The sequence below is a fragment of the Balaenoptera borealis genome, assembly GCF_965194805.1.
Source record: "Balaenoptera borealis genome assembly, chromosome: 2".
NCBI lineage: Eukaryota > Metazoa > Chordata > Mammalia > Artiodactyla > Balaenopteridae > Balaenoptera > Balaenoptera borealis.
Window position 1 is genome coordinate 151,727,329 of NC_138867.1, and position 17,197 is coordinate 151,744,525.

Here is a 17,197-nt window from a genome sequence, read left to right on the forward strand (position 1 = left end):
TTATCTTAGGTACCTCATTTTTCACTTAGGCTATTATAATTATTTACTACAAATAAATAATAAAATTAAAATCCTTAATACAAAAAAAAAGAAACTTTGTATGTTAACTAGGGAATTGTGTGTGGCTGCTAGTAAAAGATCTGAAATTACAGCGGCTTCTCTTTCTCACAAACAACAACAAATTCAGACAGGCAGTTTGGGGATATATGGCAGCTTCTCATATTATCAATGGCCTATGATCTGTCAGTCTGCTTTGTTCCTTTTAGAATATGTCTCTATTCCTTAAGTTTGCCTTACCATCCACAATATGGATGTTGTAGATCCAGCCATCATATCTCCATCCAAGTCAATGAGTCAGAATGAAAGAGGAGGAAAATAGATTTGTAAAATTGTAGAAACCTGCCACCTGAGTAAGCTCTCCTAAAAGAGGTCATTTTAAGAAGCCCCATCAAATGTTTGTTTACACATCATTGGTCATCCTTATCTGTATAGGAGGGTTGAAGCTATTATCTTCAGCTGGATATATTACTGATTCTATCAATATAGGTACTCCCTAGTAAGGAAGCAGTGGGAAATTGATACTAACAAGGAAATTAGCAGCTTCTGTCAAAACATTCTATATGCATATACATTTAAGTTTTATCAATAGGTCAAAGTTATATGCTTTTTTTAGTTTACTTTTTAATCAAGAATTATCAATAGTTTATAACTATTTTTTGGCAAGTTTAAAAACACCAAGAGATAAAGTAAATTCAGGCTGCAGGAATAGATTTCTAAAGTAAGAAGAATTGAGTATCCAATAACTTCATAAAGATAAATTTTAAAAATGTAAATTCAAATAGTACTTGTATAACTAGATTAATTATTAAATGTACCTTTATTTTCTCTACTGAAAAAGAAGCACAATTTGTCTATTTAGCAATCCAAAGAAAATTTTTAGAGTATTTTGAAAAATCACCCAGAGAAACGAACTAAAAGTCATGATTGAAAATGATAAATGATCTTTCAAATTACAAAGTCACTTGTGGCAGGTTCCTTAATATTTTAATCTACTCTCATAGTACCTTTCATTATACCTTTTAATAATAAAATATCCCTGAAGGTAATTATACCTTCCAGTTGGTTTTATAGAGCCCTATCTCTGATAAACTTGTGTTAAACACAACAAAAACACATGGCCACACATAAGTGTGATAATTTTTTTAACACTGTTAATTTTAAGATTTTTAACATAGTTGGGCCATCATGAGATCCCATGTTTGACAACATCTTTCTATGGAACAGACAAGTCAACAATAATGGAACAAAGTAGTTCCTGGATAGAAAGTTCTGAAGTTTAAGTATAAGATCAGGTTCCACCTTTTACTCTAGAGCCTTTGGGAAATTTTTTAATTCTTCTGAGTTTAAGATTCTCTAAGGAAAAATGTAGGGAATATCTGATTCATAGTCTTGGATAAGGGAATTCCCTGGTGGTCCAGTGGTTAGGACTTCGCGTTTTCACTGCCGAGGGCCCAGGTTCAATTCCTGGTTGGGGAACTAAGATCCACAAGCTATGCGGCATGGCCAAAAAATATATAGCCTTGAATAAGAATATGAATGGTAAGAGATACAAAAGTACTTGGTGCTTAATAAAACTCCATTCAAACATAAAGTAATATTATCATATTGGCAAAACACTTACAAAAAGAGAGTCATTTGCCATACATCATTTGTTTTCCTGGAGGTAAAGGGCAAACCAATATAGCTTTAGCTGTTATTGATTTTATAAATAAATTTCCGGAAGGCCTCAAATATTATTAGTCCTCTGCAAGATGCAGGAATATGAAGAAATAATTTACCTTAAATCTCTCCCTTTGGAGCCACTTGGGATCAATTTAGGAATCTATGGACAAGTTACAAGATTTTTGCATAAAATTTGATGTTTCAAGAACACATTGTTTAATGAATAACAGTACCATATTGTCTTTTAAAAACACTCTTAAAAATACAGAAATATATAGTAAGTTGAGATTTTCACATAACAGTTTAAACTGCCTTCATCTGAACTCAGAAAATCAGAACATACAGTGTTTCTCCTCCACATACAGAATATGAAACTTTTCCGGTAACAGTCCAGTGATTTACACTTTAGCATCCTCTACCCTTGCCTCAATCCAGCTCCAGTTAGGAAACCAGAAACCGCATTAGGTATTTCTACAGGAGGAATTTAACATAAGGAATTAATTATGCAGATGTTAAAGGGCTAAACCAACACAAAAGGACCACTGAGGCAATCCAGACATAGTAGCTATAGGATATAGCCACCACCTCATGAGCTAGGGGAACTAAGAAAGTGGTTGGAGTGTCAGAACTGGGAAAACTGACACAGGGCTCCCCCAAACTGGGACTCACACGTGTGAGGGACAGTTCTGCCCACCTGGTGCAATTTTCTTGGGTCCCATAGAGGTGAGTCAGACCTTCAGGTAGGAATGGATGCTGCCAAGGTGGTGCTGGTAACTCTAGGGGACACAGCAAAGTTGATTTAGGGACCTTTGTAAAAAGCTGGAGGCTAGGAACCAATTGCTACCTCAAGACCAAGAGTAACTTATCAGGAAAGTTCAGGACCCCTGCCCTTATTACTGATGCAATGAATTAGGATGAATTATCATTGAATAGTAACCATCTTCCCCTCTCCTCTTGATGTCTCCACCTCCAACGAAAGCAAAGTGTTCCTTAGCGTGGTTCCAGAATATTTTGATTCAAAATTAAGAGAATGGGGGAGGAAGAAAGAAATTTCAGAACATGAGGAGAGAGGGGGAAGATGAATCTAGAAATATTAATTCTAACTACAAAGGAGAAAAAAGGAGGGGAAATGCCAGTAGACTGGAGTAGAGAGAAGAGGGTTTGAGATTTCACGAATTGAAGGACTTTAGAATAGACATGAGGTAAGAAAGTATTAGACATTGGAGGGAAGGGTTTCTAGAAGTACTGGTGTGGGAACTTCAGTGTTCTCTGAGAAATGCATATAAATGTTGGGGTTTCTTTTTAGTTACTATCTGCTGGACAGAGTCTGCTGCATGCATGAAAGTGTACCATGCGGGTTTCAGCACTTACTCAGTTTTCACAGAATAGAAACTTAGTACCTGTTAGAATGCTGTAAAAAATACCTTTATATATTCCTCCCTATGTAACGTTTACTGGTGTTTCACATTTACATGAACCACAGACAGAACACTACCCAAATGAAACCTCTTCTTCATGTTAAGGAAAATAAAATAAAATCATGGAATGGAGAGGATGATGTTCACTAATCAAAAATCAAACATTATTAAACTTCCGTAACAACTGTGTTTATGTGTGTCCTTTAATTAATAAAGTGTTAGCACAATTAAAAAGAAAAAATGATAATATCTAAATGTTAATAAATGTCATAATGATTAATTATATTGATTATCTCCTACTGACAGCTCAAAAAAAAAAACAACATTTTTTTCTCTTGACATCTCAATAGAAGAAAACACTCGACTTCATCATGTTACTTAGAAATAACAAACAACTTATTATCTTATTATCTTATCTTAAAATCTTATATTAAAAAAACACAGAGTTAACAAGCAGCTTTCAAACTTTGGAAAAGCAATTGAATGGAAAATAAACATTTGGGGCTAGCTCATTTTGCCACTGTAGAATCTTTTTCAAACTCCTTTTGCTTTTGGATTGATTTTTTAAGTATACCTGTGACTGACAAGTCTTTCATCTCTGCACTGTTGCACAAATACACATTAAAAGTAAAAGTGAGCAGGCAAACAATGGTTGTAATTTACTTTCAATCATAAAATTTGCCTGGCTTAAGCCATTCTCGGTTTTTTCGGCACCTCAAATAAGATCTTCTCCTAAGAGGAAGCTTGCCATGTCTAGACAGCAAAGCCTATGACAAATTATAGTAAACTTGGCAAGTATTTAGAACATCTTTGTATAAAAGATATCACTTGCATGCTCTAGCTTTACCTTACTAAATGTATGACCTTGGGATTGATATTGACCTTTCCTAAGCCTGTGTTTCTTCACCTGCTCAATGGGGAAACTAAAGTGTCTATGTCACAGATTTTCTAAAAGAATTAAGTGAAATAATGCTTATATATCGCTGATACATAATTACCAATACTTAGTAGTTTTATTACTAGCAATTTTGTATGGCACCTAGCCTATGTATCAGGAGAATTGCTGGGATTCCACAAGATTTTGGAGTTATTTTACCCATTGATCATTTCTGGTTTTAAGAAATACCTTCCCAACAAAGATTAATTGATGGCATTTCTTTCTTTTTAACATTTAAAATGTGTTTAAATAGATCTGTTTTTATATTTGATGTTACTTCTCAAAGAATAGTTTCTCTGCTCATGATAATGCTATGGTTAGCAATTACTTGTATATCTCCAAACAAGACTTCTTAGCCTAAATATTTTAAGTATCATTATTATTAGGAGATAATCATATGCCCAGAATAACTTAAAAGCTGTTAAATATGAAAACATTCCATATTCCTACTCCATAGAGGAAACCAGCTTTACAAAGTCTCCCATCATATTTTCCTCTTATTTTAGCTCTCTTTGTGACAGACTTTTACTCTCTCAACCAAGTCAGATGTTTTACCTGCACTATTTCATTTTGCCTTCTGTCTTCTGCCCCTTCAGCCTACAATACTTTCTTTATTTTAAAAATGCATAGTATCACTTTCTTTCTGAATTTTCAGAAACACACACAGACTCATACATTCACACATGAACATCCTTGGACGCTTTCAGATAACCATCCATGGTAGAATCTGAAAACATAACTGGAAGAGACCTTAGTGACTAAACAACTCCCACCTCCTTGTTTACAAGACACTGAAACCCCAGGGTGGTTAATAACAAGCCCTTTGTCACTCAAAGACAAGGCAGGAGCCCATTTTGCTTCCTCAAGCTTGGTCTACATATATTTTCAAGGTAGCATGTTCAACACTTATCCAGTAAATATTGACTGAGCACCTTCTATTTGCCTGGCACCATCCCAGGCACTGGGGATAGAGCTGAAAGGAAAAAAATGGCAAAAATTCACCTTCACATTGTTTACTAGTGGGGAACAAATAAGCAAATAATGTTTAATATCATGTCAATAAAAGACAGATTCTATAAGGAAAAATAAAGCATGTAAGATGACACAGAAGGCCACTCTTACACCCCCTCCCATCTACTCTGCACTTATATTAGGTTCCATGTTATATAAGCATGTCTTCTTGTTCCTTTAAAACAATCCTTTAGATTATCCTTTTATTAGGTCACTGATCTGGCCCAGTCTTGGATTCCCCTACTGACCCACCCATACCCATTTTGCTCTACAGGCCTGTTGGCCTGCTTTGTTTTCATCATTAACATGTGGTTCCCCAGTCTGTAGTGGACTGGCCTTTAAATCATAGTACAAGAAGATTGTCTGGAGATCACATAGGCATGGATAGCTTTATAGCAATTTATTTCCTTAACTGTTCTCCTTTTCAAAGTTGCCTTCTTAAGCACCTGTCTGTCTGTGGTCTGCCAGTTCTTCCCTTGCTCCCCTTTCACAGTGTTCATCTCTTGTTGCAATAAGAAACTAAACTCTCTCCCAGTCCAAATCTCATTTTGATGCATTGCCCCAGGTTATAAAGACTCCCAGGGACAATCTGAGAATGGAAAGATTCAGTGTGGTGACTGAGACATTTTATTTCATCCCGGCTATAAACTTGTGGCAGAGCTTAGCACCTCTATCTATCTATCTATCTATCTGTCTATCTATCTATCTACCTACCTATCTACCTATTATCTCTTCTTCCATCCAGTATTAAATACTTATAAAACATCTACAGTGAGATTGCTTCAAGATGGCAGAGTAGAAGGACATGCGCTCACTCCCTCTTGCGAGAACACCGGAATCACAACTAACTGCTGAACTATCATCGACCGGAAGACACTGGAACTCACTAATAAAGGTACCCCACATCCAAAGAAAAGGGAGAAGCCACAAGGAGATGGTAGGGGGGGCACAATCACAGCAAAATCAAATCCCATAACTGCTGGGTGGGTAACTCACAAACTGGAGAACAATTATACCACAGCAGTCCACCCACTGGAGTGAAGGTTCTGAGCCCCATGTCAGGCTTCCCAACCTGGGGGTCTGGCAATGGGAGGAGGAATTCCTAGAGAATCAGACTTTGAAGGCTAGCGGGCTTTGACTGCAGGAATTCAACAGTACTGGGGGAAACAGAGACTCCACTCTTGGAGGGCACACACAAAGTAGTGTGCACATCAGGACCCAGGGGAAGGAGCAGTGAACCCAGGGGAGACTGAACCAGACCTACCTGCTAGTGTTGGAGGGTCTCCTGCAGAGGCGGGAGGTGGCTGTGGCTCACCGTGGGGACAAGAACACTGGCAGCAGAAGTTCTAGGAAGTACTCCTTGGTGTGAGCACTCCAAGAGTCTGCCATTAGCCCCACCAAAGAGCCCAGGTAGGCTCCAGTGTTGGGTTGCCTCAGGCCAAACAACCAACAGGGAGAGAACCCAGCTCAACCCATCAGCAGTCACATGGATTAAAGTTTTACTGAGCTCTGCCCACCAGAGCAACACTCAGCTCTACCCACCACCAGTCCCTCCCATCAGGAAATCTGCACAAGCCTCTTAGATAGCCTCATCCACCAGAGAGCAGACAGCAGAAGCAAGAACTACAATCCTGCAGCCTGTGGGACAAAAACCACATTCACAGAAAGATAGGCAAGATGCAAAGTCAGAGAGCTATGTGCCAGATGAAGGAACAAGATAAAACCCCAGAAGAACAACTAAATGAAGTGGAGATAGGCAACCTTCCAGAAAAAGAATTCAGAATAATGATAGTGAAGATGACCCAGGACCTCAGAAAAAGAATGGAGGCAAAGATCAAGAAGATGCAAGAAATGTTTAACAAAGACCTAGAAGAATTAAAGAACAAACACCTAGAAGAATTAAAGAACCAACAAACAGAGATGAACAATACAATAACTGAAATGAGAACTACACTAGAAGGAATCAATAGCAGAATAACTGAGGCAGAAGAACGGATAAGTGACCTGGAAGACAGAATGGTGGAATTCACTGCCATGGAACAGAATAAAGATAAAAGAATGAAAAAAAATGAAGACAGCCTAAGAGACCTCTGGGACAACATTAAATGCACCAACATTCACGTTATAGGGGTCCCAGAAGGAAAAGAGAGAGAGAAAGAGAGAAAATATTTGAAGAGATTATAGTAGAAAACTTCCATAACATGGGAAAGGAAATAGCCACCCAAATCTGGGAAGTGCAGAGAGTCCCAGGCAAGATAAACCCAAGGAGAAAAACGCCGAGACACATAGTAATCAAATTGACAAAATTTAAAGACAAAGAAAAATTATTGAAAGCAACAAGGGAAAAACAATAAATAATATACAAGGGAAATCCCATAACATTAACAGCTGATTTCTCAGCAGAAACTCTACAAGCCAGAAGGGAGTGGCATGATGTATTTAAAGTGATGAAAGGGAAGAACCTACAACCAAGATTACTCTACCCAGCAAGGATCTCATTCAGATTCAATGGAGAAATCAAAAGCTTTACAGACAAACAAAAGCTAAGAGAACTCAACACCACCAAACCAGCTCTACAATAAATGCTAAAGGAACTTCTCTAGGCAGGAAACACAAGAGAAGAAAAGGACCTACAAAAACAAACCCATAACAATTAAGAAAATGGTAATAGAAACATACATATCAATAATTACCTTAAACGTGAATGGATTAAATGCTCCAATCAAAAGACACAGGCTCACTGAATGGATACAAAAACAAGACCCATATATATGCTGTCTACAAGAGACCCGCTTCAGACCTAGGGACACATACATAAAGACTAAAGGTGAGGGGATGGAAAAAGATATTCCATGCAAATGGAAATCAAAAGAAAGCTGGAGTAGCAATACTCACATCAGATAAAATAGACTTTAAAATAAAGACTATTACAAGAGACAAAGAAGGACACTACATAATGATCAAGGGAGCAATCCATGAAGAAGATATAACAATTAAAAATACATATGCACCCAACATAGGAGCACCTCCATACATAAGGCAACTGCTAACAGCTATAAAAGAGGAAATCGACCATTAACACAATAATAGTGGGGAACTTTAACACCTCACTTACACCAATGGACAGATCATCCAAACAAAATTAATAAGGAAACACAAGCTTTAAATGACACAATAGACCAGATAGATTTAATTGATATTTATAGTACATTCCATCCAAAAACAGCACATTACACTTTCTTCTCAAGTGCACATGGAACATTCTCCAGGATAGATCACATCTTGGGTCACAAATCAAGCCTTAATAATTTAAGAAAATTGAAATCGTATCAAGTATCTCTTCTGACCACATTGCTATGAGATTAGAAATCAATTACAGGGAAAAAAAGGTAAAAAACACAAACACATGGAGGATAAACAATACATTATTAAATAACCAAGAGATCACTGAAGAAATCAAAGAGGGAATTAAAAAATACCTAGAGACAGATTACAATGGAAACACAACGATCCAAAACCTATGGGATGCAGCAAAAGCAGTTCTAAGAGGGAAGTTTATAGCAATACAATCCTACCTCAATAAACAAGAAAAATCTCCAATAAACAATCTAACCTTACACCTAAAGGAACTAGAGAAAGAAGAACAAACAAAACCCAAAATTAGTAAAAGGAAAGAAATCATAAAGATCAGAGCAGAAATAAATGAAATAGAAACAAAGAAAACAATAGCAAAGATCAATAAAACTAAAAGCTGGTTCTTTGAGAAGATAAACAAAATGGATAAACCATTAACCAGACTCATCAAGAAAAAGAGGGAGAGGATTCAAATCAATAAAATTAGAAATGAAGAAGGAGAAGTTACAACAGACACCACAGAAATGCAAAGCATCCTAAGAGACTACTACAAGCAACTCTATGCCAATAAAATGGACAACCTGGAAGAAATGGACAAATTCTTAGAAAGGTATAACCTTCCTGACTGAACCAGGAAGATATAGAAAATATGAACAGACCAATCACAAGTAATGAAATTGAAATTGTGATTAAAAATCTTCCAACAAACAAAAGTCCAGGACCAGATGGCTTCACAGGTGAATTCTATCAAACATTTAGAGAAGAGCTAACACCCATCCTTCTCAAACTCTTCCAGAAAATTGCAGAGGAAGGAACACTCCCAAACTCATTCTATGAGGCCACCATCATCCTGATACCAAAACCAGACAAAGATACTACATAAAAAGAAAATTACTGACCAATATCACTGATGAATATAGATGCAGTAATCCTCAACAAAATACTAGCAAACAGAATTCAGCAACACATTAATAGGATCCTACACCACAATCAAGTGGGATCTATCCCAGGGATGCAAGGATTCTTCAATACATGCAAATCAAACAATGTTATACACCATATTAACAAATTGAAGAATAAAAACCATATTGATCATCTCAATAGATGCAGAAAAAGCTTTTGACAAAATTCAACACCCATTTAATAAAAACTCTCCAGAAAATGGGCATAGAGGGAAACTACCTCAACATAATAAAGGCCATATATGACAAACCCACAGCAAACATCATTCTCAATGGTGAAAAACTGAAAGCATTTCCTCTAAGATCAGGAACAAGACAAGGATGTCCACTCTCACCACTATTATTCAACATAGTTTTAGAAGTCCTAGCCTCGGCAATCAGAGAAGAAAAAGAAATAAAAGGAATACAAATTGGAAAAGAAGAAGTAAAACTGTCACTGTTGCAGATGACATGATACTATAGAGAATCCTAAAGATGCCACCAGAAAACTACTACAGCTAATCAATGAAGTTGGTAAAGTTGCAGGATACAAAGTTAATGCACAGAAATCTCTTGCATTCCTATACACTAATGATGAAAATTCTGAAAGAGAAATTAAGGAAACATTCCCATTTACCATTGTGACAAAAAGAATAAAATATCTAGTAATATACCTACCTAGGAAGACAAAAGACCTGTATGCAGAAAACTATAAGACACTGATGAAAGAAATTAAAGATGATATGAATAGATGGAGAGATATACCATGTTCTTGGATTGGAGGAATCAATATTGTGAAAATGACTATACTACCCAAAGCAATCTATACATTCAGTGCAATCCCTATCAAACTGCCAATGGCATTTTTTATGGAACTAGAACAAAAAATCTTAAAATTTCTATGGAGACACAAGAGACCCCCAAATAGCCAAAGCAGTCTTGAGGGAAAAAAGCAGAGCTGGAGGAATCAGACTCCCTGACTTCAGACTATACTACAAAGCTACAGTAATCAAGACAGTTTGGTACTGGCACAAAAACAGAAATATAGATCAATGGAACAGGATAGAAAGCCCAGAGAGAAACCCACGCACCTATGGTCAACTGATCTGTGAGAAAGGAGGCAAGGATACACAATGGAGAAAAGACAGTCTCTTCAATAAGTGGTGCTGGGAAAACTGGCCAGCTCCATGTAAAAGAATGAAATTAGAACACTCCCTAACACCATACACAAAAATAAACTCAAAATGGATTAGAGACCTAAATGTAAGACAGGATACTGTAAAACTCTTAGTGGAAAACTTAGGAAGAACACTCTTTGACATAAATCACAGCAAGATTTTTTTTGATCTGCCTCCTAGAGTAATGGAAATAAAAACAAAAATAAACAAATGGGACCTAATGAAACTTAAAAGCTTTTGCACAGCAAAGGAAACTACAAACAAGACGAAAAGACAACCCTCAGAATGGGAGAAAATATTTGCAAATGAATCAATGGACAAGGGATTAATCTCCAAAATATATAAACAGTTTATGCAGCTCAATATTAAAAATCAAACAACCCAATCAGAAAATGGGCAGAAGACCTAAATAGACATTTCTCCAAAGAAGACATACAGATGGCCAAGAGGCACATGAAAAGCAGCTCAACATCACTAATTATTAGAGAAATGCAAATCAAAACTACAATGAGGTATCACCTCACACCAGTTAGAATGGGCATCATCAGAAAATCTACAAACAACAAATGCTGGAGAGGGTGTGGAGAAAAGGGAACCCTCTTGTACTATTGGTGGGAATGTAAATTGATACAGCCCCTATGGAGAACAGTATGGAGGTTCTTTAAAAAACTAAAACTAGAATTACCATATGATCCAGCAATCCCACTACTGGGCATATACCCAGAGAAAACCATAATTCAAAAAGACACATGTACCCCAATGTTCATTGCAGCACTATTTACAGTAGCCAGGTCATGGAAGCAACCTAAATGACCAATGACAGTCGAATGGATAAAGAAGATGTGGTACATATATACAATGGAAGATTACTCAGCTATAAAAAGGAACAAAATTGGGTCATTTGTAGAGATGTGGATGGATCTAGAGGCTGTCATACAGAGTGAAGTAAGTCAGAAAGAGAAAAACAAATATCGTATATTAACGCATATATGTGGAACCTAGAAAAATGGTACAGATGAACTGGTTTTCAGGGCAGAAATAGAGCACAGATGTAGAGAACAAACGTATGGACACCAAGGGGGGAAAGTGGCAGCGGGGGGAGGTGGTGTGGTGAATTGGGAGATTGGGATTGACATATATACACTAATATGTATAAAATGGATAACTAAGAAGAACCTGCATAAAAAAATAAATAAAATAAAATTCAAAAGAACAAAAAACAAAAAAAGAAACCATCTACAATGTGCTCTTTTGTTCAGAAAATATATTAGTAAGCAATAGTAAAAAATTATTGCCTTTTTGGTGCTTACATTCTAGTGGTACACTAACTTCCTTCCTTCCTCTCTTTTTCCAATCTATCTTAAATAAGAATTAATAAGTGAGAAAAGTTGTCACCAGGACATACATTATCATTTTTTTAAATTAAAAATTAAAATCAGACATTTTTCTGATTGAAGTTACATTTGATGTGAAGGACTGGTTTGACAATGAGGACTGTTTTGCCAATTAGCTTTTCCAGTTGAATGAATTAAGTCTGAAGCTGTGAACTTTTGATATATGTATATTTAAAACACATATGTGAAAAAAAAAAAACAAAAAACACATATGTAGTAGGCCTCACTTCTGGAAAATATATAATTTGCAACTCTAAACAAATGATCATTTAAAATATAGATATCAATTTTATAATGTGTGAAGACATAGATGGTTTTTCTAAATTATTTTGGGGAATACCCAGTGTACCATTTTGAAACTCACTGTGCTAGGGTTCTTCCACTTTAAAACTGATTATAGGGAAGGGTAGGGGCCCTCAAGTTTCCCTTGAACTTACTTTCTTACTTACTAGGAGATCAGCACACACTCTGCAAAGTTCTCTCCTAATGGAATAAATGGAAGAATGAAAGGTGGTAAAAAGGTTTGAAAATTACAAAAAAGTTTATATTCATTACCCTTTGTTTACAGTTGATGGTAATCTTCCTCATGGGAAGCTGGGCTTCTCAACCTCAACACGGTTGACATTTTACCCGAGATCATTCTTGGTTGCAGGAGCTATCCTGGGCGTTGGGACTTATTTAGCAGCATCCCTGGCCCCTACCCATGAAATGCCAGCAGCCCCTCCTCTTCTAGTTATGACAAAAATGTCTCCAGATATTGCCAGATTGTCCCCTAGGGTGCAAAATCATCCCTGATTGAGGACCACTGTGCTATTGTAACCAGATGTGTTGACTTCCTTCCTGATTTAGTAACTAAGGCATCCCCTTGGATTTGCTTATCCCTGAAACTAAAATCTCACCAGACTTCTCTGTGCACATCTAGTCAGTAAGAAAAAAAAAAAAAAATGAAACTTTACCAAATCTATTCTCCTGGGGTTAGTGGCAGAGTGCCTCACCCTAAGAGGTACGTATGTCATGGAACTGTTTCTTCAGAAGATTTCCTCACATTCTGCAGTGAGTTAGTACATTTATTCTTTAAGAGACACGTAATTCTACTCAGCATGCAGCTGTCAAGCAGAGTCGTTGATTGAAAATTAACTCTAAACATTAAATATATACAAGCAAGGTAAAAACAACTACTCAGTTATTCCTAACTATGGTATGTATAGATAACTGTGGATTGACTTAACTATAGAATATGATTTAAAAAACGAACAGTGTTGTGATATTTGGTGAAACTTCTTTGAGTGGAAAGGATTCACATCGATGGGCTATTTCATGTGACTCAGATTTAACCAGAGCTCTAAGAAAGTAGGTGCCAACTGTGTAAATTCCAAAGAGAGGAACTATACAGGCAGGACTTACAGAGAAAGAGGTGGATTAAAACCAGTTTTGCCAATCTTACAAAAAGTTTTAATTTGGAGGGTCCAACAGGTGGGAAATAAAAGAATTTCTTCAAAGAGTTATTCATGATAGAGGACGGATTGATGGTTTTCACTTCTCCGCAAACCTAATTTTAAAAGCTACACGGAGAACCCTTGAAGATCCTAGAGACGTGACTCTTGGAGATTAGTGGACATGGTGCAAGGTGTCTGATTAACTCCCAAACAAAAAGGCTACAGCCGAGGCTGCCCGAAAGGTCACGGCAGCAGAGAACAGAGCTGCATTTGGAAGAAACCACCCTCTCCCTAAATGCAAGTCAAAGATAACTACATGCATCCCACAGTGGAAAGGTTGGCTGAAGGCTGCTTCCCCGGAGAGCTTCTGCCCAATGACAAGTGACCTCAGCAGAAGAGGCTGGAAGTACACAGTGACATGCAGAACTGAGGAGGAAAGGTAAATGGCCAACTGAAGGAGAGGCACTACCCGAGTAAGAGGAACACTGAGGACATCCCCCAGGAGTAAAAGGGGGCGCATGTGAGAAAAAGGATCACCTTTAAACATCCGCCACCTCCAGAGAGCACCAGCACCCCATTACTTAATGTCAGCCGGCAAGGACCGATCCTGTCAGCATCCTCTCCTCCCTCCTCTATTTCCATCCTGGAGAAGGCACAGGCAGCCTAATGAGAGAGGGAAGAGGAGCTGCAGTCAAGGCAGAAAAATAAAGACACCAACCCTATATTCCCTTCCTGCTAGACGAGGCAGCCAGAGGAAAGCAGGAGCTGGTGGAAGGAGGATCCATTGGGAGAAACTTTTAACTTTGAATCACCTTCTGAGTTTGTGATCAATACAACACAGTGGACAAGTAATTACTAAAAGGAGATAATTTCTTTGTGGCTGAGATTGACTGAAGAGTGGTTGATTGGGTAAAGGTAAGAAGCTAAGCTGTGAGACCTGCCCAAGATTTCTTCTAGGTAAAGAAGAACCAGTTGCATGAAAAGCATTTGAAGAAGCAGTGAGGAGGAAAAAATAAAGTTGTTTTCTGATTGCATTCTACAAGTCCTGCTTGTTCAACATATCAGTTACATACAAGTAAACACTGAACAGCTTATTCAGTGATAATCCAATTGACAGCTTTATAGTGATAATATAGTATCACTTTTATTTTGCTATAAATTACATAGTGCCTGCCTCTTCATCACTCAGACAAAAATGTTCTCACTTCTCTTTCATCATAATATAGTGAATTCCTGCCGTAGTACTGTACAGGATTTATCAGTCTCTAGTTTGAAAGAATAAGAAAAGAAAACCCCACACAGAAACAATTCAGACATGCTTGTTTTTGCTTGTAAATCTTCCCTAAACATAATAAAAATAATTGATTAAGGGAGACATTGATGAGTGATGTTATAATTCAATCTCTGGGCTTTGATTATAGCATAAACCAACTGGATTTCTTCAACTGGGAAATAGCACTCACATCAATCTTGTCTTATTGGTGTCCTTTATACTACATATATAATTACACAGCTTAGAAAAATGTTAGATTCCAAAAGCATTTATTCTTCCAATGGATATTCAAGACAGAAAATTCTCTACAGAAGCAAAATTGGAATGAATGTATGGGTTAAAAGTATATCTCAGCCAAAGGAGAAACAAGTGCCTATTTCTAAAGAGGTAGCTTGCCTAGTAAAGGAATTTTATATGCTGTATTGATATACCTAAGTTCCAGACTTGCAGTTAAGACTTGGAAACTTGGATGGGTATTATTATTCAGTATTATTATTACTAAGCTTTTGACTGCAAAGCTTAGTTAGAGGTGAGGAAAGGAGGGAAGTGGAAGGGAAGAAGGTAGGAGTGAAGGAGGTGGATAGAGAAAGAGAGAATTGATTTTTAAAGTAACTGAAAAAAATCCAAGGTGCCTTCAGGTATAGCTGGAACCAGGTGCTCAAGTAACATGAAACTGTCACTGTGCATACCACCTTTTCTTACCTTCTGTGTTGACTTCAAGCTCGTTCTTCACTCTGTGCTGACCTATGCAACAAGAAGCTTACATTCTTTTAGCTCCAAGTTCAGGAGAAGAGGATGCTCCCTTCATGGTCTTCCTTCTGAGCTTAGCCCTAAATAAATTGACATGGGTCACATGTCCATTTTGAACACAACATTGTGATTGAATGCATAATACATGATGATTTCCCAAGCCAGCATAACATGCCCTCTGCTAGTTATGATGGTGGAACCAGCCCCAGGCAAATAATAAGAACTGAAAATAGTGTGGCAAAGGGAGTCTTCAAGCAAAATCTGCTCTTATAAAATAAAGGGAGAAAGGAAGCTAAATAGATGAAAACAACAGATTCCATTTAAGATGATTTATGTAATCTCTTAGGATTTAATCTTCTCATCTATAAAATAAATGTTGATAATACAAGTTCTACATATTTCCTAGGTTCACTATTGTAAAGCTTAAATGAGATCACAGATGCGCAAGTGCATCAAAAGAAGTACTGAGTTAAAAAAATCTTTTTTAATATGTTGAAAAGGTCTGCAGATCAGAAAAAGTGTCTATATTGAGACTAACTAAATATCTCTTTAATGGAGGATTATGTGATATTTCTCACTGTGCATGTCAGCAGTTACTGTTATTTTCTTTTCTAGGAATAAGGACTTCATAAAAAGGTTAATATGGATCTAGTTGCTGTAGTTTTTTAATTGAAGTGTAGTTGATTTACAGTGTTGTGTTAGTTTCATATATGCAGCAAAGTGATTCAGTTACACATATATATATATACATAAATATATACACACACGCATATATGCTTTTTCAGATTCTTTTCCATTATAGGTTATTACAAGATATTGAATATCCCCTGTGCTATACAGTAGGTCCTTGTTGTTTATCATTTTATATATAGTAGTGTGTGTCTGTTTATCCCAAATGCCTAATTTATCCCTCCCTCCCTTCCCCTTTGGTAATGATAAGTTTTTTTTTCTATGTCTGTAAGTCTGTTTCTGTTTTATAAATAAGTTCATTCATATCATCTTTTTTAGATTCCACATATAAGTGGTGTAAAATATTTATCTTTCTCTGTCTGACTTACTTCACTTAGTATGAAAATGATAATCTGTAGGTCCATCCATTTTGCTGCAAATGGCATTATTTCATTCTTTTTTATGGCTGAGTAGTATTCCATTCGGGGTGTGTGTGTGTGTGTGTGTGTGTGTGTGTGTGTGTGTGTGTGTATACATACATATATGTATACCACATCTTCTTGTTTTAAATTAATTTTTTTGGAATATAGTTGATTTACAATGTTGTGTTAGTTTTTGCTGTATAGCAAAGTGAATCAGTTATATATACACATATATCCACTCTTTTTTAGAATCTATTCCCATATAGGTCATTATAGAGTATTGAATAGAGTTCATTGTGCTATACAGTAGTTTCTTGTTAGTTATCTATTTTACATATAGTAGTGTATATATGTGAATCCCAATCTCCTGATTTATCCTGCCACCCCCCTTTCCCCCTCGGTAACCATAAGTTTGTTTTCTACATCTGTGACTCTATTTTTGTTTGTAAATAGGTTCATTTGTACCATTTTTTTAGATTCTACATATAAGTGATATCATATATTTGTCTTTCTCTGTTTAACTTACTTCACTCTGTGTGACAATCCCTACGTCCATCCATGTTGCTGCAAATGGCATTATTTTGTTCTTTTTTATGGCTGAGTAATATTCCATTGTATATATGTACCACATCTTCTTTATCCATTCCTCCATTGATGGCCATTTAGGTTGCTTCCATGTCCTGGCTATTGTA